Genomic DNA, 23,336 nt, shown 5'->3' with positions numbered 1-23,336 from the left:
ATTTTGTATTTATTTATTTTTCATTATACAAAATTATCAACAACTTACATCCCTACATCAAACATGTCTAAAAAAATACACATGTATAAACAAGAAAATACTAAATATATATATATATATACACATAAGACAAATCTAGTGCAATTGTACTCATATCTTTTACCTGTGCGTCAACAACGTTCTGCATCTCAAAATGTCTTGACAAAGATGGCTGCTCGCCTCTAGCGAGGGAATTTCAAAGGCCTTTAAGAATTTTCGTAGTAAGAAGAACAAAAAAAAGGACAAAAATCTCTGCCGGAAAGTTTCGAAGTAAGGGGCTAATCAACTGTTTTGTATATTCAAACAGGCTTTAGTGTGTGACTGGAACTAAATAGTCCAGTTAGCTCCGGTATTGGCAACGTTAAACAGAAGGGAAGCAAACAGGTGAGAAAACAGCAATTGGATTGAGTTTTGTTTGAGTTTTTGTTATTAGTGAGTTCTACGGACATACAGTATTGTGAAATTCACCTCAGCTAACGTTAGTCTTGGTATGTTAGCGCGCTGCTTGACAAGTGCATTTCTTGACATAGTATGGCGACAGCATGGGTTTATTAACGTTATGCCAAGGGTGCACGCGTTGAAGATACGCAGCAACAACTAGTTGGTGCCATTGGTGGTCACAGAACACTCCTCTTCTGCTACAGCACGGTGGTCATATGCGTATTGAGCGTGCTGATTGGTTGAGTTATAAATTATCAGCACATTTTCATTCATTGCTGTGTAAAAAGTATTCTAACAAATCTGAGCGATATTTGACTAGGTAACCCCACTAGCTAGTTTTTTACGCCATAGTACATCGTGCTTGCTATATAGAAGAATGCAAAGCAATAATAGCATGTGGGCTAGCTAACATTATCCAACAAGCAAACTCCTGTTGATTGAGTTACAATTGAGTACTCTGTTTTCAGATTTGGATGTATTTGTTGAATCAACCTGTGGCTTCATCTAATGTTGTTGTAATGTAATAGGGTTAAATTCCAGTGAGAGATTTTGATCCTAATCTCAAATGTCTGGCCTGACAACTGTATGGGATCTTGTAGATGACCTGGAGCCAGTGGGTTTGGCGACGAGTATGAAGCGAGGGCCAGCCAACGAGAGCGTAGTCAAGACAGGGGTGTAAATAAATCATGTTTTTATCTTGAATGAATATAAATGAAACAAGGTTTTCATCACTTGGATGTTTATTGATTTGAACTGAACAAATTGGAAGGACAAATTTTACATACAGTATTTTATGGAAATGATAAATGTGCCACATTGTACACAAATTAAAGCCGGTCTACACACCACATGAGGGACAGAGTTTTACTGTGTGTGTGCTGCAAATGTATTTCTTGCACTTGACGCATGTGTACTGTGTCTTCCTGTCCTTCTTGGGTCCACACACGTCGCAGTGCTTCTTCTTGTTGATACCAGCTGCAATCTAGAAGGATGAAAACACTTAGTTTATTTGTTGTGTCCCTCCCCCAATTTGCACCTGGCTGTTTTTATTTATTTTATAATTGTTACGAGAATTTTTATCCCATGGTTGAACTCAACTATCACTATATCTTTGACCAATTCCCAGAAGTTTGTAAGACCCTGGTTAATGAAGAATTAGACAAAGCACCCAGTTTGCAATAGGTTGGTTCTTTATTCAGAGAATGTTCTGAAGTCAAAAATTCAAAAACAGTAATTTTATAACTCCCACCCCCACCTACTTAGACACACACACACACACACACAGTTTTATCACTTTTCTACCAGCCTTGGCAGTTTATTGCCGTTCCACTCCTCCCTAGATTAGAGAGGCCTCGGAAGGGCCCTCTTTCCTGTTGTCAGTTTTCAGAGTTACAACAAGGTCATCTGTAGTTCAGTTGTCCTTTGTTGTCTCAACTCTCACATTGCTACATAGTAACACAATGGTCTAGTCACACACACATTATGGAATTATGACTCTAACACATTTCATGATTCATGATTTCAGGGTGGAATCCTTTAGTCATTACTTTAAACATATAAATTCCTTTATCAATAATGTATCGAAATAATGTTTTGTAATAACATTGTGCAGGTTCCCGCATTACATTGTGTAGTTTCACACACTACAAAGGGTAAAGACTGCGAGAAAACCAGGCGACAGACAGGTTCTTGGTGCTATGTTTAAACAGCAGGCCCAGGGAGGAGGAAGACAGAATGAAGGCACACAGCAGACCTTTTTGTTTCATTTTTACTTGCTTTCACTTACATACACACTTATTGCCCTCGGGTCCAGTGGACCCGAACACCACATATGTAATATAAATGTGTAGGGCTGTTAAGGCTGTGTAAGGGAGGCGAAGTCAGCTGCAGGAGAGCAGAGTAGAGTAAACAGGCGCACTTTTATTCCGGTCAAAAAATAGGCACAATACGACATCTAAGTGCCCAAAAAATACGGAACATGATACAAAAGTATAACGCATGAACATACACCATTAACAATAAATAATTACACACAAAGACATGGAGGGGAACAGAGGACTAAATACCTGCAGTGTGATTATGGAATGAAAACCAGGTGTGTATGAAACAAGACAAAACAAATGGATATATGAGAAATGGAGCGGCGATGGCTAGAACGCCGGTGACGTCGATCGCCTAACTCCGCCCGAACAAGGAGAGGAGCCGACTTAGGCGGAAGTCGTGACAAGGGCGTGAACACTCAATGTGTTATTTTACATGTTCTTCACAGAAAATGAGCCAAGGCCAATGAGTCTCAGGTTGAAAAAAATAATTTGTATCATTTTTATTTTAGTAAACATTGAAAATGGGTCCCACAGACCTGAACACCACACATTGATTCATGTGTGGCTCCACAATGTTGTCACGATAGTCATAATGAATGTCGGACCAAGGCACAGCGTGCGTAGAGTTCCACATGTTTAATAAATGAAACTCCCCAAAACAATACAGAACAAACAAAGTGTGAAGTAAATGCAGTGCTCAACAGCAATGACACAAGAACAAGGTCCCACAACAAACAGGTGGGAAAATGCTGCATAAATATGATCCCCAATCAGAGACAACGATAGACAGCTGCCTCTGATTGGGAACCATACCAGGCCAACATATAAATAACAAAACTAGAATGCCCACCCTAGTCACACCCCGACCTAACCCAAAATAGAGAATAAAGGATCTCTAAGGTCAGGGCGTGACAATTGTCCCGTCATTGTCTTGTTAATCGCTGTATAGCCTCAAACAGACAATGTTTCCAATAGAAAACCCTACATTCTTTCGACGTTATAAATGTTTTCATTTTATTGATGTCTGACCTAAACCATGTCCAGTGGGTGTTATTTTTGACCACACACATTTTTAGAGCTGTTCTGCTCTTCAGTAGAACTCAATAGAAACAGAGATGGCTCTTTCTGTACTGCCGCTGTCAGTCAGCTGCAAACAATGTGGTATGCATAGTGAGGTAAGCAAGAGTTGAGATTTGGTATGCACTGGAAATAAAGCTGGAAGGTATGTTCTGACATGAATGTAATATAACAGTTGTTGTTTTTTTCTATCACAGCTGTCCAACTGGCGACAAATTTTCATGTGAGTATTAGAAAATCAGCATGAAAACAATTTTATGGAGCACACCAGAGATGTTTCCATCAATTTGACCTGTTGCGGATTAAAGGCTGTGCGTGATGAAGTAGTGCACATAAAAATACATTTTTGCGGTTCAATTCCCATATATATATTTTTTTTAAATGGATATCCAACGCATTTTCAACTTTACTGATGGATTTCAAAAAAATAATAATGTTGTATAGAGAGATTGCCCACTCCGGTATTGGCACGTGCTCGCACGTATAGCCTACATAATGAGATTATTATGGACAAAAGAGCAAGATCATTTTTATTTGTGAAACGGTAACCAAGCATCGATGATCATGTCACCAGAATAAGACCCTTGGTATTTACTGGAAGGATCATCAAGCTCATCACCTTGCACTTTCACCACCCTGTGAATTTCGTCAATATTTATTTAATCTGTAGCCTAATGAACTGCATGCTTTCCCAACCAGTCGTATTGGGAGGATCACACAACATGTCATCGCATTTGTCATGTCTACTCGAGCTCGATCAACCCACCTGACCTGGCAACCCATATTGCGCACATGTGCTCCCCATCGTTAAGCACACCTGGGACTTCATCATCACCCTAATTACTCTCCCATCATATAGTCCTCAGTAAGCCCCAGTCCTCAGGCAGTATTGATTTTTGGTTATATCCAGGATGCTGCTTCTGTTTTTGATCATGATGACACCTTCGGCACCTGACTCCCTGCGTATGCGTTGCAGCGTGACTCCAAGTTTACTTAGATGTTGATTTATTATATGAACATTTGCACATAAAAGCGTTTCCACTGACAATTCTTTCATATTTTTTGTTTACCGACACAAAGATCCCACCTTGTCATCTAGTGTATTTAATTTTGTCAACATTACTCGCATAAAAAGATTGGATGAGAACCTGGTTAGTGTCATATTCGGTTATTGTGATAGAGGCAGGCATTTTGTAAAGTTTAATACACAGACATGGGAATATTGAAGTCGGGTTTGAGTTGTCAAGACCATTTTAAATTGTTTACTTACTTTTTATTCTGTACAGTATATTTGATTAATAGTAATCTATATTATGTTTTTTTTATATTATTCAAGCCTTAGTAAAGTTTCCTTGAATGTCGGAAAATGGACTGACTGAGTTGTGTGTTCTAAGAATATAGTATGGTGTCACGTAATATCAAGGTGGGTGGAATCAGGCGCAGAGAGCAGGTTACAGTGAGTCGATAGTTTTTTATTCTCCGGAAACCAAACACGGTCAACCCAAATATACAGGGTGAAATAATCCAACACAGGATCAAAATATTATCGGAGAAAATAACACACACGTATTAACCCAAAATCCATGAATCCAAAACAATCCCGCACAAAACAAGGGCGGGACAACCTACTACATATAAGGACGTCAATTAAACTAAAATACACACAGGTGAAACTAATAAGACAAAACCAACAGACAAACGAAAAAGGGATCGGTGGTGGCTAGTAGGACGGTGACGACGACTGCCGAGCACCGCCCGAACAGGCAGGAGAGCCAACCTCGGCGGAAGTCGTGACAGTACCCCCCCCCCTGACGCGCGGCCCCCGCAGCGCGCCGCCACCGTCCTCGAGGACGACCCGGAGGACGAGGTGCTGGGCGATCCGGGTGGAGGCGGTGGAAATCTCTCAGGAGAAAAGGGTCCAAAATATCCCTCACCGGAACCCAGCATCTCTCCTCCGGACCGTACCCCTCCCAGTCCACGAGGTACTGTAGGCCCCCCACCCGGCGTCTCGAATCCAGAATGCCCCGAACTGTGTACGCCGGGGACCCCTCAATGTCCAGGGGGGGCGGAGGGACCTCAGGCACCTCACCTTCTTGCAGGGGACCAGCCACCACCGGCCTGAGGAGAGACACATGAAACGAGGGGTTAATACGGTAATACCTAGGAAGTTGTAACCTGTAACACACCTCGTTTATTCTCCTCAGGACTTTGAACGGCCCCACACACTGCGGCCCCAGCTTCCGACAGGGCAGGCGGAGGGACAGGTTTCGGGTCGAGAGCCAGACCCTGTCCCCCGGTGCAAACACGGGGGCCTCACTGCGGTGCTGGTCAGCGCTCCTCTTCTGCCGTTCGCCCGCTAACCGTAGTGAGTCCTGAACGGCCTTCCAGGTGTCCTTGGAGCGCTGTACCCATTCCTCCACCGCAGGAGCCTCGGTCTGGCTCTGATGCCATGGGGCCAGGACCGGCTGGTAACCTAACACACACTCAAAAGGAGACAAGTTAGTTGAGGAGTGGCGTAGGGAGTTCTGAGCTAGTTCAGCCCAGGGAACATACCTTGCCCACTCACCAGGCCGGTCCCGGCAATAGGACCGCAGAAACCTGCCCACATCTTGGTTTACGCGCTCCACCTGCCCATTACTCTCGGGGTGAAAACCTGAGGTTAAGCTGACCGAGACCCCCAGTCTCTCCATAAACGCCCTCCATACTCTGGACGTGAATTGGGGACCCCGATCAGAAACGATGTCCTCAGGCACCCCATAGTGCCAGAAGACATGGGTAAACAAGGCCTCAGCAGTCTGCAGGGCCGTAGGGAGACCGGGCAACGGGATGAGACGACAGGACTTAGAAAACCGGTCCACAACGACCAGGATCGTAGTACTTCCCTGGGACGGGGGAAGGTCGGTAAGAAAGTCCACCGATAAGTGTGTCCACGGCCGTTGTGGAACGGGGAGGGGTTGTAATTTCCCTCTAGGCAGGTGCCGAGGAGCCTTGCTCTGAGCACACACTGAGCAGGAGGAGACATAAAATCTCACGTCTTTAGCTAGCGTGGGCCACCAGTATCTCCCTCTCAGACTCCGCACTGTCCTCTCGATGCCAGGATGACCCGAGGAGGGGAGAGTATGAGCCCACCGAATCAGCTTGTCCCGGACCCCCCTCGGTACGTACTGAGTTCCCACTGGACAGTTGGGGGGGGGCGGCTCTGATCGTGAGGCCTCCTCTATCTCCGCGTCTACCTCCCATACCACCGGTGCCACGAGACATGACGGTGAAATGATGGGAGCTGGCTCAACGGGCCGCTCCTCGGTATCATAGAGGCGGGACAGCGCGTCGGCTTTGGTGTTTTGGGAGCCTGGCCGGTATGAGAGGGTAAACCGGAACCTGGTAAAAAACATGGCCCATCTAGCCTGACGTGGATTTAGTCTCTTCGCTGCCCGGATATACTCGAGATTACGATGGTCAGTCCAGATGAGAAAGGGGTGTTTAGCCCCCTCAAGCCAATGTCTCCACACCTTCAGAGCCCTGACTACAGCTAACAACTCCCGGTCCCCCACATCATAGTTTCGCTCCGCTGGGCTGAGCTTGCTCGAAAAGAAAGCACAAGGGCGAAGCTTGGGTGGCACGCCCGAGCGTTGGGACAGCACGGCACCGACCCCAGCCTCGGACGCATCCACCTCCACTATGAACGCTAAAGAGGGGTCCGGATGCGCCAACACGGGCGCATTGGTGAACAGCTCCTTCAAACGAGTGAATGCTCTGCCCGCCTCTGCTGACCAGCGCAAGCGCACCGGTCCTCCCTTCAGCAGCGAGGTGATGGGAGCAGCCACCTGACCAAAACCCCGGATAAACCTCCGGTAGTAATTGGCAAACCCTAAAAACCGCTGCACCTCTTTCACCGTGGTCGGAGTCGGCCAATTACGCACGGCTGTAACGCGGTCATCCTCCATCACCACCCCAGAGGTGGAAATACGATATCCCAGGAAGGAAACGGACTGCTTGAAAAACTCACATTTCTCCGCCTTGCAATACAGGTCATGCTCCAGCAGTCGCCCAAGTACCTTACGCACCAGAGACACATGCGCCGCGCGTGTGGCAGAATAGATCAAGATGTCATCGATGTACACTACCACTCCCTGCCCGAGCAGGTCTCGGAGAATTTCGTCTACGAAGGATTGGAAGACGGCTGGAGCATTCTTCAACCCGTATGGCATGACGCGGTACTCATAATGACCAGATGTAGTACTAAATGCAGTTTTCCACTCATCTCCTCCCCGGATACGCACCAGATTATACGCGCTCCTCAGGTCCAGTTTTGTGAAGAAGCGCGCCCCGTGAAATGATTCCACCGCCGTAGCGATGAGAGGTAGTGGGTAACCAAACCCCACTGTGATGGAATTTAGACCTCTATAATCAATGCACGGACGCAGACCTCCATCCTTCTTCTTCACAAAAAAGAAGCTTGAGGAGACGGGTGATGCGGAGGGCCGAATGTACCCCTGTCTCAGCGATTCAGCAACGTATGTTTCCATCGCTACCGTCTCCTCCTGGGACAATGGATACACGTGACTCCTAGGAAGTGCAGCGTTCTCCAGAAGGTTTATCACGCAGTCCTCTCGAAGATGACGTGGTAATTGGGTCGCCTTCCTTTTACTGAAGGCGATAGCCAAATCGGCATATTCAGAGGGAATGCGCACGGTGGAGACTTGGTCTGGACTCTCCACCGTAGTCGCACCAACGGCAACTCCTCTACACCTACCTGAACACTCCTCTGACCACCCCTTAAGAGCCCCCTGTCGCCAGGAAATCACCGGATTGTGTTGAGCTAACCAGGGAACCCCCAACACCACTGGAAACGCAGGTGAATCTATAAGGAACAGACTAATCTGCTCCTTATGATCCCCCTGCGTTACCATGTCCAGTGGCACCGTAGCCTCCCTAATCACTCCTGACCCTAATGGTCGGCTATCTAAGGAGTGCACGGGGAAGGGTTGGTCTAACGACACCAGGGGAATCCCTAGCCTTAACGCAAGCCCACGATCCATGAAATTCCCAGCTGCGCCTGAATCGACTAGCGCCTTATGCTGTAGAGAGGGGAAAAACCCAGGGAAAGAAGTCAATACATACACATGACCGACAGGAGGCTCTGGGTGAGTCTGGTGCTTACTCACCTGGGGTGATCGAGCAGTGCTCCGCCTGCCATCCCGACTCCCAGACGAGTTCCTCCAGCACCGGTCTGACGTGTGCCCTCGTCGACCACAACTGGTGCAGGAGGACACTCCTCCTCCGGTCCCCCTCGAAGCTGCCCCTCCTAATTCCATAGGGATAGGGGCAGGAGGGCTGGGAAGTGGAAACGACAGGGCCTGATCCGAACGCCCGCGGGCAGCCAGCAGATTGTCGAGACGGATAGCCAAGTCAATGAGCTCATCCAGTGTGCAGGTGGTGTCCCGACATGCCAGCTCCCTGCGGACGTCCTCCCTGAGACTGCATCTGAAATGATCGACCAAGGCCCTGTCGTTCCATCCTGCTCCTGCGGCCAAGGTCCTGAACTCCAGAGCGAAGTCCTGTGCGCTCCTCGTCTCCTGCCGCAGGTGGAACAGCCGTTCACCCGCCGCCCGACCCTCTGGTGGATGGTCAAAAACAGCTCGGAATCGGCGGGTGAACTCTGGGTAATTATCCCTCGCCGAGTCCGGACCATTCCACACTGCGTTGGCCCACTCGAGGGCTCGCCCAGTCAAGCAGGAGACGAGGGCGCTCACACTCTCCTCTCCAGAGGGAGCAGGACGCACGGTAGCCAGGTATAGTTCCAGTTGAAGGAGGAAACCCTGGCACCCAGCCGCCGTTCCGTCATACTCCCGTGGGAGTGTCAACCGAAGAGCCCCGGAGCCCGATGTGGTCGCAGGAACAGGAGGTGCTGGAGAAGGGGGTGCTAGCGATGATGTGGGAAGACCACTCCTCTCCCATCGATCCATCCTCTCCATCATTTGGTCCATGGCAGAACCAATCCGATGAAGCACGCTGGTGTGGTAGAGGACTCTCTCCTCCATCGATGGGAGAGGAGACGCGGCTGCTCCTGCTGATTCCATGGGTGGTGCGGGATTCTGTCACGTAATATCAAGGTGGGTGGAATCAGGCGCAGAGAGCAGGTTACAGTGAGTCGATAGTTTTTTATTCTCCGGAAACCAAACACGGTCAACCCAAATATACAGGGTGAAATAATCCAACACAGGATCAAAATATTATCTGAGAAAATAACACACACGTATTAACCCAAAATCCATGAATCCAAAACAATCCCGCACAAAACAAGGGCGGGACAACCTACTACATATAAGGACGTCAATTAAACTAAAATACACACAGGTGAAACTAATAAGACAAAACCAACAGACAAACGAAAAAGGGATCGGTGGTGGCTAGTAGGACGGTGACGACGACCGCCGAGCACCGCCCGAACAGGCAGGAGAGCCAACCTCGGCGGAAGTCGTGACATATGGTTTGGTACGTTTTGAGTTAATAGTACCTAACTAAATCGAGGTAATCCGTTTTTGAGTTTCATTGAAGTAAATATTTTGAGTTATGACTATTTTACTACTCAATGAAGTTGAGTACAGTTAAAGTATAGCAATTCAATATGCAGCAGTAAAAAATGTATGAAAGGAAGGTTGAAAAAATGTAGTTTGCATAAAACCATTAGGTTAACTACAAGTAAATCAAAATGATTAGGTGTTCCTTACTTTTAAGTTTGTTAACGTAAAATCTTAGAGGTAATTGGTTTCCTTAACAACAAAAAATGTTCACAGAACTTATCGAGATTTATAGTGTGAAGGTGCGTTCTTGCTTGCATGTCCTTCTATGCAAATTAAACTTCTTCACAATAGAAAGCACAAATCACAAAATACTTCACCCAATAATACCACCTTCAAAAAGAGCTGAGTCTTCCGGATGTTAAAAAATAACCAGCGCTGGCCAGACCGCCTAAGGTGTCAGAGTTGGAATTAAACCAAGACGGCAGCCATTACGATCCAGACAATTGTTTTTAACTTCCTGAGCAGCAGCTGTAACACCAATTTTTTAATGACAACATTTTAAATCACCTTTTGTCTTAAGGTAATGTTGTTTTGGTGGCTGGGAGCTTGTTTATTCAAATTTCTGCTGCACGACGGCAACTAAGCCTTGCTGCTGCCCATTGGAGGGAGAGAGAGTGGGAAGCCCACTGGGCACGCATTCATTTGTCAACCTATTGTGACATGGAATCTACATGGGAAACACATTTTGGATTTATAAAAAGTCATCAACCAGTACAATTTTAATATCATTTCAACCAGCGTTGTAAACATTGAAATTAGGGCTAAACTTAAACACATTGACTTAACCTGACTAACAGGTTGTTACATCAGTCTAATTTCAACTTTCAATTTTCAGAACTCTGTATACTTGGAAATTGCATTGACAATTCCACATAGAAACATAGAAAATAAACACAAAAAATAATTGTATTTATAGGGCTAGTGATAAGTACTTCTAAACTTCCAAAGATCCAATCACCCATAGATGAATGATAGTATATCTAGCTACACATTGTAATGATGGTGTCCTTTGGGCAAATCATCAATGTAGCCTACATAAACGCAACCTCAATCTGAATTGACTTTCACATACAGCTTGTGTAAGAAAAGTTAAAGGGGCTACTTTAAACTATTCAATGTTATTTAGGTAGGCTACATAAATGAGTATGGAAGCTGTCTAAATGTGTTGACATGATAGCTCAGGTGAAACGAACACAGCTTACAAAGCTAAGCAGGGTACGTAGAGGTAGGAAACTAGACGGTAGACTCGCTCACTGAGGTGCATTTACCCGTCATATACCAGTATATGAAGGGTAATGCAATGAGTCAGATGGGAGGGAGATACTACAGACACCCGACCGGGTCCAGATCCCAGGCATTCGCTGGAGAAATAAACTGAGATTTCGCAGAAAAAGATCAGGGTGCCTTGTGAGGTGGTTAATCTGCCTTTGCCTTCCGTCCTGTTAGCTAACGTTCAATCGTTGGAAAATAAACGGGACGAACTGAAAGCACGTATATCCTACCAACGGGACATTAAAAACTGTAATATCTTATGTTTCACCAAGTCGTGGCTGAACGACGACATTAAGAACATACAGCTGGCGGATTATACACTCTATCGGCAGGATAGAACAGCAGCCTCTGGTAAGACACTGGGCGGGGGCCTATGCATATATGTAAACAACAGCTGGTGCACGAAATCTAAGGAAGTCTCGAGGTTTTGCTCGCCTGAAGTAGAGTATCTCATGATAAGCTGTAGACCACGCTATCTACCTAGAGAGTTTTCATCTGTATTTTTCGTAGCTGTCTACATACCACCACAGACCTCATGCTGGCACTAAGACCGCACTCAATGAGCTGTATACCTCCATAAGCAAACAGGAAAATCGTCATCCAGAGGTGGCGCTCTTAGTGGCCAGGGACTTTAATGCTGGGTAACTTAAATCTGTTTTACCTCATTTCTATCAGCATGTTGAATGTGCAACCAGAGGGAAAACAATTCTATTCCACCTTTACTCCACTCACAGACTCGTACAAAGCTCTCTCTTGCCCTCCATTTGGTAAACCTGACCCTAATTCTATCCTCCAAGCAAAAATTTAAGCAGGAAGCACCAGTGACTCGGTCTATTAAAAAAAGTGTTTAGATGAAGCAGATGCTAAACTACAAGACTGTTTTGCTAGCATAGACTGGAATATGTTCCGGGATTCTTCCGATGGCATTGAGGAGTACACCACATCAGTCATTGGCTTTATCAATAAGTGCATCGAGGACGTCGTCCCCACAGTGACTGTACGTACATACCCCTACCAGAAGCCATGGATTACAGGCAACATTTGCACTGAGCTAAAGGGTAGAGCTGCCGCTTTCAAGGAGCGGGAATCTAACCCGGAAGCTTATAAGAAATCCCGCTGTGCCCTCCGACGAACCATCAAACAGGTAAAGTCTCAATACAGGACTAAGATTGAATCGTACCGCACCGGCTCCGATGCTTGTCAGATGTGCCAGGGCTTGCAAACTATTACAGACTACAAAGGGATACACGGCCCAGAGCTGCCCAGTGACACGAGCCTACCAGACGAGCTAAACTACTTCTCTGCTCGCTTCGAGGCAAGTAACACTGAAACATGCATGAGAGCACCAGCTGTTCCGGACGACTGTGTGATCATGCTCTCCGCAGCCAATGTGAGTTAGACCTTTAAGCAGGTCAACATTCAGACGGATTACGAGGACGTGTACTCCGAGCATGCGCTGACCAACTGGCAAATGTCTTCACTGACATTTTCATCCTCTCCCTGTCTGAGTCTGTAATACCAACATGTTTCAAGCAGACCACCATAAAGCCATCAACCACCAAAAAGCCATCAACACCATTATCCCAGAAACCCTAGACCGACTCCAATTTGCATACCGCACCAACAGATCCACAGATGATCTCTATTGCACTCCACACTGCCCTTTCACACCTGGACAAAATGAACACCTATGTGAGAATACTATGCATTGACTACAGTTCAGTGTTCAACAACATAGTGCCCTCAAAGCTCATCACTAAGCTAAGGACCCTGGAACTAAACACCTCCCTCTGCAACTGGATCCTGGACTTCCTGATGTGCCGCCCCCAGGTGGTAAGGGTAGGTAACAACACATGACACTACAGTGGTTGGCCTGATCACCGACAACGATGAGAGCCTATAGGGAGGCAGTCAGAGACCTGACCGTGTGGTGCAAGGACAACAACCTCTCCCTCAATGTGATCAAGACAAAGGAGATGATTGTGGAATACAGGAAAAGAAGGACCAAGCACGCCCCCATTCTCATCGACGGGGCTGTAGTAGAGCCGGTTGAGAGCTTCAAGTTCCTTGGCGTCCACATCACCAACAAACTAACATGGTCCAAGCAGACCAAGACAGTCGTGAAGAGGGCACGACAAAACCTATTCCCCTTCAGGAGACTGAAAAGATTTGCATGGCAAGTGGTACCAGAGCACCAAGTCTAGGTCCAAGAGGCTTCTAAACAGCTTCTACCCCCAAGCCATAAGACACCTAAACAGCTAATCAAATGTCTACCCAGACAATTTTTTGCATATGGAGTTGGTCCCCCTTTGCTGCTTTAACAGCCTCCACCCTTCTGGGAAGGCTTTCTACTAGATGTTGGAACATTGCTACGGGGACCTGCTTCCATTTAGCCACAAGAGCATTAGTAAAATCGAGCACTGATGTTGGGCAATGAGGCCAGGCTCACAGTTTACATAACAATTCATCCCAAAGGTGTCTGATGGGGTTGAAGTCAGGGCTCTGTGCAGGCCAGTTAAGTTCTTCCACACTGATCTCAACAAACTATTTCTGTATGGACCTCGCTTTGCACACGGGTGCATTGTCATGCTGAAACAGGAAAGGGCCTTCCGCAAACTGTTGCCACAAAGTTGAAAGCACAGAATTGTCTATAATGTCATTGTCTATTGTAGTGTTAAGATTCCCTTCACTGGAACGAAGGGCCCTAGCCCGAATCATGAAAAACAGCCCCAGACCGTTATTCCTCCTCCACCAAACTTTACAGTTGGTACTTTATTTGGGCAGGTAGTGTTCTCTTGGTATTTGCCAAACCCAGATTCGTACATAGAACTACCAGATGGAGAAGCGTGATTCATCACTCCATAGATTGTCGCTGAGCTTTACACCACTCCAGCCGATGCTTGGCAATGCACATGGTGAATTTAGGCTTGTGTGCGGCTGCTCAGCCATGGAAACCCATTTCATGAAGCTCCCGACAAATAGTTATTGTGCTGATGTTGCTTCCAGAGTCTGTTTGGAACTCGGTAGTGAGTGTTGCAACCGAGGACAGACGATTTTTACGCGCTACTCGCTTCAGCACTCTGCGGTCCCGTTCTTTGAGCTTGTGTGGCCCACCACTTTGCGACTGAGCCTTTGTTGCTCCTACACGTTTCCACTTCACAATAACAGCACTTACAATTGACTAGGGCAGTTCTAGCAGGACAGAAATTTGACTTACTGACTTGTTGGAAAGGTGGCATCCTATGAAGGTGCCACGTTGAAAGTCACTGAGCTTTTCAGTATGGGCCTTCTACTGCCAATATTTGTCTATGAGGATTGCATGGCTTTGTGCTCTATTTTATACCCCTGTCAGCAATGGGTGTGGCTGAAATAGCCAAATCCCACTAATTTGAAGGGGTGTCCACATACTTTTGTGTATATATGGTGTATATTTTTTTGCATACACACTGTCAATCAATTTCGCCTATGCCTTGGTAGTCATTGCTAAACTGGTAGTTACCTTCAGCAGCAGAGTGAACATGTTTGTTCATTCTACCTTTGACTGACATTAGCTAACATAAGCTAGCAAACATTAGCAAATAAGAGGAACTCAGTCTGGTAGCCATCTATTCCATCTATTGTCTGGAAAACACTCCATTACTAAAAATAGAACTGTTGATATAGCTAACTCACTCTTCGTGTGTTGGTAGCAATAAATGTGTATAAATCGTCTATAGTTGGTTCTCAACCAGTCTCCGGTGGCAAGCATTCTTGTGCTAGTTAGATAACAGCAAGCTGACGATATTGAAATGTCCATGTTATATGTGATAAGCTAGCCAGTCTAAAAGTGATCAATACAATTAGTGGGGTGGTTCAATGATGCATTGTTGTGTGTTTTGTTGTAGATGGTACCAGCATGTGCTTCCAACCTCTAGCTCTGCCCAAGGTGACAGTAAGTTGGCAGAAATATTTACAAGCTGACGGCTAAGAGAGCTCAATTAACAGTAAGCATGGAATAAACATGAACTGGGTTGCGTTGTGAATGGTTTGTGTTATGGGGTTACTTGGTGGTTAGAGGTCACCTGAGGACCACAGAGTACCTTCCAGACCCTGTAATCCATTTAGTCTACCCATCTTCTCTTTTTACCGTCATCTCTTTTTAAAACTCAGGTTATCTGGAGTCGTTCCACAGTGCTCTACTGAAAAATGCCCCAGAGTGGCAGCATTTTTGCTACATGAGCATGAGGGAGCGGACACATCTTGCGGTTATGGAGCATAACAAGATTTTCCGACAAAACTATCAAGGCACACTGAAAGACATAAAAATCAAGACGAACATTCTCTGTGCTACAACAAACCTATCCTGTAACTCCCAGGAATGGTTAAATCACATTATCCGGTGTAACAATCTGTCGCTAAGGGAACTGGTGGTCATGATGAAATTGCCATTCACAAAGAAACATACAGTAAGAAAAGGCAGTATGAGCAGTGCAGTAATGTTCAGGCAACACTTTTAAAGCTGTGGGAGGAGTGCTGTCATGCTCAAATTGCCATTCAGCTCCTCATGAGTCATCTCTTGAAATCCAGCATAATGTCTAATCCCTTGAAGGGGATACACTTCACAGGAAACAGTTCTGCTACAATGACACACAAGCAAAGGAATTCTGTTTCAGTATCTAGAATCCACTCAAGAATGAACTGTGCCAGCATAACATCAACATTAGGGTAGACTAGTTGAACATGCATGCATGTGCACAGGCACATACATTACATTTACAACAACATCTAGCCTACTAATAGAATGGAATATGACATAACCCCCAACCTTTGCAAAGTGACCAGACCATACAAATGTACTTAGGTATGTAGGCATGTAGGCAGAAAGTATGCCAGTTTTAGAGATTTACAATACAAAATATTTTTATTGTTGTTTCTCATCACTGTTTTCTTGTAAACTTAGCTAGCTAGCTTGCTGGATATACAATACTTATTTACACCTGTTAGGATTCCAATCCTGTGTTATTGTATTGTGAGATCCAAGGTCATGATCGTAATAAATGTCACCCCTCATCAATAATGTTACATAGCTAGCTAGTACAATTATTTACAGTTGCTGATGTTTTACATTTGCTAATAAACTGTCATAGGGTGTTTCATTTAGCACACGAAGCCCAGACCTGCCTTCCTCCTAGGCAATTATGTGTGAAACACATCTCACTGTCCTAGAAATGCCTCAGACATGATGAAAGCAAGCCCAGATTCCCCCAGGGTGAAATTCCCCTTTAAATTGAGGTTTTAACCTAATTTCAATGTTCACAAATCTGGTTGAAATTAGATGAAAACCCACATTTTGTTATGTTACAGCCTTATTCTGAAATTGATACAATTATTTTTTCCCCTCATCAATCAACACACAATACCACATAATGACAAAGCGAAAACGGGTTTACATTTTTATGACACAGTTATTAAAAATTAAAACAGAAATGCCTTAATAACATTAGTATTCAGACCCTTTCAGACCCTGCTATGAGACCAGAAATTGAGCTCAGGTGTATCCTGTTTTCTTTGATTGTCCTTGAGATGTTTCTACAACTTGATTGGAGTCCACCTGTGGTAAATTCAATTGATTGGACCTAATTTGGGAAGGCACACACATGTCTATATAAGGACCCACAGTTGACAGTGCATGTCAAAGCAAAAACCAAGCCATGAGATCGAAAGAATTGTCGGTAGAGCTCCAAGACAGGATTGTGTCAAGGCACAGATCTGGGGAAGGGTACTAAACAACTTCTGCATCATTGACGGTCCCTAAGAACACAGTGGCCTCCATCATTCTTAAATGGAAGAAGTTTGGAAGCACCAAGACTCTTCTTACAGCTAGCCGCCCGGCCAAACTGAGCAATCTGGGGAGAAGTGCCTTGGTCAGGGAGGTGACCAAGAACTCGATGGTCAATCTGACAGAGCTCCAGAGTTCATCTGCGGAGATGGGAGAACCTTCCAGAAGGACAACCATCTCTGCAGAACTCCACCAATAAGGCCTTTATGGTAGAGTGGCCAGACGGAACCCACTCCTCAGTAAAAGGTACATTACAGCCCGCTTGGAGTTTACCAAAAGGCTCCTAAAGGACTTTCAGACCATGAGAAACAAGATCATCTGGTCCGATGAAACCAAGATTAATCTCTTTGTCCTGAATGCCAATCGTCACGTCTGGAGAAAACATGGCACCATACCTACGCTGAAGCATGTTGGTGGCAGCATCATGCTGTTGGGGTGTTTATCAGGGGCAGGGACTGGGAGACTAGTCAGGATCGAGGGAAAGATGAACAGAGCAAAGTACAGAGAGATCCTTGATGAAAACATGCTCCAGAGCTCTCAGGACCTCAGACAGGGGCGAAGGTTCACCGTCCTACAGGACAACAACCCTAAGCACACAGCCAAGACAACGCAGGAGTGGCTTCGGGACAAGTCTCTGAATGTCCTTGAGTGGCCCAGCCAGAGCCAGGACTTGAATTCGATCAAACATCTCTGGAGAGACCTGAAAATAGCTGTGCAGCAACGCTCCCCATCCAATCTGACAGAGCTTGAGAGGATCTGCAGAGAAGAATGGGAGAAACTCCCCAAATACAGGTGTGCCAAGCTTGTAGCGTCATACCCAAGAAGACTCAAAGGCTGTAATCGCTGTCAAAGGTGTTTCAACAAAGTACTAATTAAAGGATCTGAATATTTATGTTAATGTTATATTTCCGTTTTTTTTATCTTTAATACATTTGTAAAATTATTTAAGAACCTGTTTTTGCTTTGTCATTCCGGGGTGTTGTGTTCAGATTGATGAAGGGGAAAAAACAATGAAAATAATTTTAGAATAAGGCAGTAACGTAACAAAATCTGGAAAAGGTCAAGGGGTCTGAATTCTTTCCGAAAGCACTGTATATACCCAGCACTATCTTAAATTGGTTCTAGGTTATTGAAAGGTTAAGGAAAGTTACTCCCAAGCAGCTACGCCTGTATATTCTGGTGTAATATAGGACAACAAACCCCCTGAGGGGGGGGGAGACTGTTGGAAAATATAGCTTGTTATTAATACACAGTTGAAGTAGGGGTACTGTTTTTGATTTCCCTGTAGAGTAAAAGTGTCAACAATATAATTTTTTTGATGTGCACTTTAAAACAATATATAGTTATTTCAACTAATTGCTATTATGTTACTGGTTCCACAGCTTTTTTTTGTTTACTCAGCTCCAAGTGCTACCTGAACTTAAAAAATGTTATTTTCCCAAAACATTATAAAACTTAAAAATACATTTTTTTTGTGAACGTAAAATGATGCGTTTGCTCAACTTGTTCATTCAACTATACATTATTATTGGCCATCTTAACTAAGAAAGGCTGTTTAACTGGTTACACACACACCAATTACTTTTAACATTCAACGTCTTCAACATATTTGAAACACATTGACATGCATGATTACATTGTGTATGTTCATTTATGCAGTAATTATTACTGAACATGTCCTCACCTGGGATTTGAACTCACAACCTCTTGATTCACTGCATTCCAATCTTCCTGCTACACCACCATGTCTGTGTAAATTATCAGTTAATCTGACTATTCTCTCATCATTGATTTGATTGACTTATTTCAGTAATTTTAGGGTTTACTGTATGGTTAGTGGTATAATATTGGTGGGGCATAATACAATTGTTTTAATGTTACTCCTTATGACTATGATAAGTTTAGTTGTTTTTCTTGAGAGTACTTTTAACAGAGCTTAGATTTACTTTGCAGTGCAAAGTGGACCAATACAGGTGAAATCACTCGTTGACACAGACGTGGTGTAGCAGGAAGATCGGTATGCCGTTAACCAAGAGATTGTGAGTTGAAAACCCAGGTGAGGACATGTTGAATATTAATTACTTTATTTATAGTTGAATGAGCATGAAACAAGTTGAGCAAACACATCATTCTAAGTTGATAGGAATTTTTCTCAAGTTGGAGCTAAGTTTGGGCCAACAAAAAATGTTAAGTTCTGGTAACACTGACTAAAAAAAGCTGTGGAACCAGTTACTTAATAATAGTTAGTTAAGACAACTTAATTGTCCCCCACAATGAAATTGGGGAGGGTATTCTTGATCGGTCTCCGTCCATCTGTTCCTCTGTCCTTTCGTTCGTACATTTTCTCAGACAGCACTGGCACGATTTTGACGAAACATGGGTGGATGATGTGTGTTGCTATAGAGATCTGTTATTTACAAAATTACACTGATTGCCCGGCCCAAGGTGGGAGCTAAAATAATGATTTGTGAGTTACACCAGAGAGGAAGAAACGAAGTGAGAAGGATGACTGGGCCCAAAATCTGTCTTCTTCAGCAGGTGGCATTTTTTTTTTTTTGCTCTCTAAGCTAGGAATTTTTGTATGGAGGTCAATGAGAGAGTGTCGAATTTGGTTGACGTGTGGCTTATTTGATCAAATAGAAGTTTCGTAGTACTTAGGTTGTTACGAGTGTACTGATAAGTTGGACACGTGATTTTGAGGAAAAACACTTTATATCAGAATTGTGCCTGTTGTTCACACGCGTTTCTGCCCTCTGATTGGCTAGAATGGTCCCACCTGATCTTGCCTCCTCCCGAATACCTTCTAGAATCTAGCCTGAGTACCAGTATCTTTAGCTAACATTCCACTCTTTGCCACTTCTTGTCATTGCCATAGAGTATTGACACCTGACATGGAGTACAGGGAGGGGATTAGCTAAAGAGACTGGTACCCAGGCTAACAGCCTGACATTTTTGAAGACATTTATTTCATTGCTACAGCGGCCACTTAAGTACCTGGTCAATATAATGGATAATCTGTGGTCACACATGATAACTGAAATGTGTTAATCACACGTGATATCTCAATTGTGTGTGTGTGTGTGGGGGGGGGGGGGGGGGGCTGCATCATTTGTGGGGGATGACATGTTTACTGTTGCCTTGTTGTTTTTTATGGTGTGCATGACTAAGACAAAAATTCTGACTTGAGGTGACCTTCCCACTGGGCACAGACAACAATTCAAAGTCTATTCTATGTTGGTTCAACATCATTTAATTGAAATGACATGGAAACAACATTGATTCAACCAGTGTGTGCCCATTGGGTTGGCCCGTAAAAAAGTATAAGGCTGATGCCAAATATCCCAATGTATAGAAGGGGGGAAAAAAACACCCCCATCGGGTCAGACAGGCATTTTGTATGGACCACCCTAAAATCAGATGGAACGGACCACTGCTCCTATAAAGTGCCTGGCAGTAGCCACACCTACGTGGGAAACGAGGTCCGGTCGTAGCAGTGATACATAGTGTCAGAGCCTGGGGTAACAGAGCCCAGTTAGAGAAATTATCTTCCAAGAGGATTTATTAGCCAGCTAGCCCCCACATCTGGTTCTTACCAGCCATTGTTCTCCAGTCTTTTATCCAGGAGGTAATTTAGCAGGATTTAGCAAAACAAACCGAGGATCCCCACCTTATATACACGGCCCGAGAGTGATGGGTCTATATTTTCTAATAATCCAGGGACTCGTCCTACTCATTCTTACTGGCTCTTTGTGTTTCAATACATTAAACTGGTTTAAGGTTTAAGGTTTTAGGAGCACATGTTTGACCCTAAAGACCCAGAGAAAATATTTCATTGACTGAATCAGCAACCGGCTAGGAACTGAAAAACAGTTGGCAAGGTGGAGAAAAATATAATAGATGATCATAGCCCCAATGAGTCAATGTAATTACTGTAGTATGCAAATCCAATACCTATCTTTCAATAAGTCTGTGTTGTATCAATATTGAGCGTGCATATACGTCCATCAATATTGAGGACGCCTACAGCACCCAAGTCACAGGAAGTCCAAAAAGATCATCAAGGACATCAACCACCTGAGCCACGGCCTGCTCACCTCACTATCATCCAGAAGGCGAGGTCAGTACAGGTGCATCAAAGCTGGGCCCCGAGAGACTGAAAAACAGTTTCTATCTCAAGGCCATCAGACTGTTAAATAGCGATCACTAGCTGGTCTCCATCCAGTACCCTGCCCTGAACTTAGTCACTGTCACTAGCCGACTACCACACGGTTACTCAACCGTGCACCTTAGAGGCTGCTGCCCTATGTACATAGACCTGGAATCACAGGTCACTTTAATAATGTAACACTGGTCACTTTAATAATGTTTACATACTGTTTTACTCATTGCATATATGTATACTGTATTCTACTGTATTCTTGTAACGGATTTCCTCCTCTTCGTCTGAGGAGGAGTAAGGATCAGACCAAAGCGCAGCGTGGTAAGTGTTCATGATGATATTAAATTAAAATTCAGAACACTAAACAATAAATGACAACGTAAATTTACAAAACCGAAACAGTACCATGTGGCCCAAACACTCACACGGAAAGAAACACCCACAAACCAACAGTGAAACCCAGGCTACCTAAGTATGATTCTCAATCAGAGACAACTAACGACACCTGCCTCTGATTGAGAACCATACTAGGCCGAACACAAAAAACAACATAGAAAAACAAACAGACTGCCCACCCCAACTCACGCCTTGACCATACTAAAACAAATAATAAAATAACAGAACTATGGTCAGAACGTGACAGATTCCTGCACCCACCTAGTCCCGCGTGACAATTCTATTCAAAGCCACTCCGACATTGCTCATCCTAATATTTATATATTTCTTAAATTGTTCTACTTTGAGATTCTTGTGTATTGTTGTGAATTGTTAGATACTACTGCACTGTTGGAGCTAGGAACACAAGCATTTCGCTACACCAGCAATAACATCTGCTAAATATGTGTATGTGACCAAGTATGTGACTAATAACATCTGCTAAACGTGTATGTGACCAATAACATCTGCTAAATATGTGTATGTGACCAATAGCATTTGATTTGATTCCTTGCCTGGCTCATAGACCTGTTGTTTATTATATCTTGAGGTGTGACTAAAATGTTACAAAGTCAATGATGCTGTCCATATAGCCCCTCTAGGCATGTACTCGACACTATAAAGAAATTGAACCTTCGCCAATCCCCTCCCCAGAATTTAGTTCAACCAATCGCAGCTCTCCAATGGATAGCAACTGTCGTCAAGTCCGACACCTCGATAAATTCAGATGAAAGCCAATAAGGGCTATGGCATAAACTGACCCTTTTCTTATTTATGAAAAAAAATGTAATGGCTAAATAATTTAACAGTTCAGCAGGAGTACTCGCTACATTGATTCCTGAAATGCAAAGCCTGTTGTTATATGCACATGCAAATCCGAAATTATACTTTTGTTGAATTGTTTGCTAGCTCAGCTGGTTAGCTAGTGCTCAGTCTCATTGACCACCAAAAGTTACTAACACAAGCTAGCTAGCCACTTAATATAACTTGTTTTCTCGAAATGTATGTTAGCTAGCTAAGTAAGCAAAATTATCATGCATGTATGGCTGCTTAATTTCCAATCTGCATACTACAGCTCCATTCACAGGCTAAATCACGCTCTAGGGTGTATGAGCGAGCGTTATATTTTGGAAAGGAAAGGAAATGGAGAGCAGTTAATTGGCATTCAGCAGGCTTTGTAGTTTTCAGAATCTAAGCTGAAAAGACAACACACTATGGGGGTTCCCCTAGGCAATGTCCCACAGATAGTAAAGTGGAGGCAATGCTCATTCAGGTCAGAAGCTCCTAGAGTTTGGGGAGTACAGGAGCCCAGGCACAAATGGTTCTAATTTTAATCAATTGAGCATTGAGGGGCGAAATGCAAAGCAAGAGAATATGTATTATTTCAGAGTTATTTATTTCCCCATTACCCCCGGGTAGCTCCCAGGACAGTAGCCTGGACTAGACTGGAGAGAGGGGGAGAGAGGGAGAGAGAGGGAGAGAGTGAGAGAGAGGGTGAAGGGGAGCGAATAGACAGATGTAGGGAAATACTGAAGCCCCATCACTCTCTCCCTCTGCACATGGCTGAGGAGCTCTGTCTCTTTTCTCCCAAGATACTTTATCTTTCCCCTGTCCTCCCTGTTTGGGGAACAAAGCGATGTTGGGCTGGTGTGTGTGCGGAGGGAGGGAGGCAGAGGGAGACAGTCTGC

The 23,336-nt window shown here is 44.5% G+C and overlaps 1 protein-coding gene across 1 annotated transcript in view; it reads right to left on the bottom strand.

Annotated features, from left to right (window-relative positions):
- Nucleotides 1-1,290: 1,290 nt before the first annotated feature.
- LOC139416188 (CD248 molecule, endosialin a) overlaps nucleotides 1,291-23,336 on the bottom strand; it is a 38,832-nt gene continuing 16,786 nt past the window's right edge. Inside the window, exon 2 of the mRNA XM_071164559.1 lies at nucleotides 1,291-1,462. The gene's annotated coding sequence lies outside the window, so the exon portion shown is untranslated. The remainder of the gene's footprint in view (nucleotides 1,463-23,336) is intronic.

The sequence above is a fragment of the Oncorhynchus clarkii genome, chromosome 9 (assembly GCF_045791955.1).
Source record: "Oncorhynchus clarkii lewisi isolate Uvic-CL-2024 chromosome 9, UVic_Ocla_1.0, whole genome shotgun sequence".
Lineage (NCBI taxonomy): Eukaryota > Metazoa > Chordata > Actinopteri > Salmoniformes > Salmonidae > Oncorhynchus > Oncorhynchus clarkii.
The sequence above is the reverse complement of the archived record's forward strand: the minus strand, read 5'-3'. Positions and strand labels throughout refer to the sequence as shown.